We start from the raw sequence: 4,368 nt of genomic DNA, 5'->3' as shown, positions 1-4,368 counted from the left end.
CCACGTGGATTTCAACTTAAGTGAGTCACTAAATTAATCAGTTCGACCTAAGTATTTGCACAAATTAAACCTCGTTTCTTTATCAAGTTACTATTCATCCACGAAAAAAGTAACAAATATGCTGAAATGTTTCGTCCAAATAAAAATCTTAGTTATATGACAGGTTTTTTGACAAATGAAAAGAATACATAAAACGTGCTTAAGTTATGATCATAAACTATTTATCAACGTCTATAAAATGTGTTTAAATATGTTTAATCTATCGTACTAATTTTTATTTTAGATAAACATGACTCAGCACTGTCTTACAAATGTATTTTTTTAGCTGATATACTTAGATCAAGATTCCACACGTTATATTCGTTATGATATACAATGGTATAAATAACTGATAATGTGTATTTTTCATAAGCCATAAAAAGCTGGATAGAAGCTCTCTCCACATCATATATTTGGATCAGCCTACATTAGAGCGTACTTCAAACCTTGTGAGCTGGATCCTAAACCAACATGCTTCTCTGCATACACGCTGCGTGCAAGATTAAATAACAATCTTTTTTTTTTAAACGTAGGTCCATAATCCTTTGATCCAAATAATACAAGGTCTGCATGCACAGCCGACGTATTATGTGTATCCTTCTGCATGCACAGCCGACGTATTATGTGTGTGTCCTTCTCGACCTGATAATAGGTGCTAGGCTTTATGAGACAAACTCTTTCTTATTTTTAATAATTATAGAGTTAAACAGTCGCATTTTATAGATATTTTAGATGTCAAAGTAATATTCATGATAAATAGTTGTGTTTTCTCTGAGTTTTAAGTATATTTCGTGCACAGCCACTGTTATTTGTAGCTGTTTTACAAAACCATCCGGATGTCATACTTAAATCAGGGTTTACGACTTCATTAGCTTCTCGCGTTTATAGAACATCGCTCGTAAATTAGAGCTCTATCTTGCTTAATAAAACTGCTCTCACAGATTTACTTGATTAAAATAGATCGTGCGTAAGGGAAATTTGTACGTAGATTATGGAATAAAATGAATGAAATAAAAAGTAAATATCCAAAGTAAAGTAATTTAGAGGTGTTTTACTTCTTGCCCATATTTTTGTACTACTCAAAATAAATTGAGTTACATAGTTTGTCAACCCAGTAAATGAATTAAATATTCAGCAGTTATCTTAACTGATATTAAACATGGTCTATATTTCAAGACAAAAGAAAAAAAAACATCAATATGAATTAGTAAAGAAATCTATAAAAAAAACAAGGCTATATACTCTTTATAACGTTGATCTAATACATCTTGCCTAGAAGTGGCCTTGTTGTTAGCGTGCCCTGATTGTGAATCTGAGGATTCATGGTTCGCGGCCTATTACTGTAACCACAGTTTGAGGCCGTGGGTGCGCTATGAGAATGACAGTCAGACAAGAGCAGTCCCAGTGATAGCGATTAGTATGTGTTGGCTATCTCTCTCTTTTCCCTCAGTTCAAAATTAGAGACGGCTATGCGCAGATAACCCATTGTGTGGCTTTGTGCGAAAAGTGTAAGGAAAATTTATTAAGAACTAGCTGATGAGCTTATTTCGGCAACGTTTCTCGGTTGTTATATATATTTCTTATATAACAATATCAAAATGATACAGTGCTTATTCAAAAGAAGGTTCTTATACACATCATAAGTATTGGATTAATACATCTTGAGAAAAGGGATGTATTTCTTCGTTGGAAACTTATGATTTACATTGACCTTAGCCTGGATGGACCTTTTTATTATTAATATTTGCCCAACCCTTGATATATATCTTGTGGAAAAACTTCTTCTCTTGCATAATAGCTTTAATTGTTAATTGCATGGTATTTCACATAACGCTGATAAAATATTGAGATATTAGAATAACTCAAACTCTAGAAGAGATGGACATACTCTGACTAGATGTTTGAGATCATCACCATCAAATTACCATGAATCACTTAGTAGCAACTATTTTTGTTGTCCAGTGTTACTTAATCAGCTACAACTTAGTTTTAATTTATTGATCTTATAAGGACAGAACTTGTCAAAATTTCAGGGCTCGTGGGATTTACTAGTTAGTCTTTAAACTGTCAAATCCATTTACTCACATTTTAATTGTCAGAAGGGTTGAATTAGTCACGAAACTATAGAAATATTAGGTAGTGCACCATTCTAGAGCGTTACATCACCACTGACATTTCTGTGATTAATATTTCACCAACCATGTGCAGATTGTGCGTTCGAGACTTTAAATGTTTCTGTAAAACACTAAGCTAAAGTATATTTTTTAATACATACACTTTAACATGTCGTTCATAATACATGCGTGTGCCAGGTAAACGCAGTCGAAGCGCAAGATACGGCCTGCGTGTTGCAATTGGACGACGTCGATTTATCATAAACTGTTTACATTGTTGTAGACTACGTTTTATTCTATACGTTTGTATTATTGTTTCGTAGGGGGACATTTGATAATGTGTGATAAGCACATGGCTAAACGTTTCGAATTTTCTTCAAAGTTCCCAACAGTGTGGGTCTGTTAATGAGTTATATCGAATCTAAAATGGTGTGTAATTATTTGATTGAGTTCATTAGTCAGTTACTTTTGAAATGTTAACTCTGCATTCTAAACGAAGCTTTAAGAGATACACCATATATTGTACAGAGCGCGAAAGAGGACATAGCAAGTAAAATTGTTACATTAGCATCTGCTATGAACTTAAGTCTATGAGTGAACGTTCCTTTTTTAACCGAAAATAATCCTAAAGAACGAACTCAACAATAGAAGTGGTTACAATAATGTTGTATATCCAGAAATAACGTTAAGATCCACTGATATGAACTGGTTTACACAGAAACATGCCTCGACACTTTCTCTCGTTCTCTTCAGTCCAAATTCTGTTTGTGAAAGAAGTACACACAGATTATTTTATAGCGGAAGTATATTAACTTTATTTAGGGCGTAAAAAGTCAGAAATGGGTTTCCCTTAAAGTCACTTTCAGAGGTAGTAAAATTTTATAGTCTTTAAGGTTAGCGAACTTTCCACAATTCTTCTATTGACATAATTTGTAGTTTTACGCATTATTTTAGTTCGTTTCAGGTTGATTTGATGAGTAAAAAAATGGCATTACTTCTTTGGCCATAATTCTAGTTCGTTTCAGGTTGATTTGATGTGCACAAAATGGCATTACTTCTTTGGCCATTATTCTAGTTCGTTTCAGGTTGATTTGATGAGTAAAAAATGGCATTACTTCTTTGGCCATTATTCTAGTTCGTTTCAGGTTGATTTGATGAGTAAAAAATGGCATTACTTCTTTGGCCATTATTCTAGTTCGTTTCAGGTTGATTTGATGTGCACAAAATGGCATTAGTTCTTTGGCCATTTTTAACATTCTATTTATATTACGTAAATCTCGTATCTAAATTTCTTCCCATCTTACCAACATAAACTTTTTCTTTGTATTTTCGATAAAACCTATAGAATAATGTTATCTTTTGAAAGTTGTATAAATATTTTTGATTTCTTTTTCAAGGACCGTGTGATGACATTTCCGTAAGTTCTTACAAGTATTGAAATTATATTTGATGTTTTAACATGAAAAAAGTGAACATGCTTAAAGGGTTTGTTGGTTTTCTATAAATAGAAAGAACGGGTCTAGTTTCTATTCTAGTTATAAGAATATCTAAAAGTGGGAGCAAATTATTGGTTACCAATTAGCTTTAAACTTAACAGTACCGTGAAGTGGTAAATATCTTCTGGAAAAAGGTTTGAAAATCATTTCTATTGTTTGGCCAAACTGAAAACACTCAGTTACATATCGATGTTGTTTGTTTGTTTGTAATTAAACACAAAGCTACACAATGAGCGATCTGTACTCTGCTCACCACGGGAATCGAAACCAGGTTTCTAGCGTTGTAAGTCCGCAGACATATCGTCCTTTCACTGGGGGCGTTACATATCGAAACCAGGTGAGTTCCTGTGTATTCAGATTCGCTGTAGGAAGTAATTCACTTTTAAAATACTCCATAAGGATGCTACATAGAACTGAAGATAAAGAGTTACCCATAGCTATTATACAGTGCCTTGCAAAAGTATTCGCCCCTTGCAAAGTTTCCACGTTTTGTTGCCGTATGAGCTTGCAATCATGAAACTTTCAAATAAGACTTTATGTTTAGAATCTACGCAATCTACTCCAAACTGAGAAAGGTAAAAAACGCTGATGTTATGTAAGTAAGTTAGAGTTCCAAAGAAAATTAGAATATTCTCAATCACATAAGTATTCAACCCCTTTGCTACGTCAACCTTAAATCAGTTCAGATGCAAACGATCAGTTTGAAAGGTCACAAAATT

This window comes from Limulus polyphemus, unplaced genomic scaffold (genome assembly GCF_000517525.1).
Source record: "Limulus polyphemus unplaced genomic scaffold, Limulus_polyphemus-2.1.2 Scaffold2279, whole genome shotgun sequence".
NCBI classification, from domain to species: Eukaryota; Metazoa; Arthropoda; class Merostomata; order Xiphosura; family Limulidae; genus Limulus; species Limulus polyphemus.
This window is presented reverse-complemented; position numbering follows the sequence as displayed.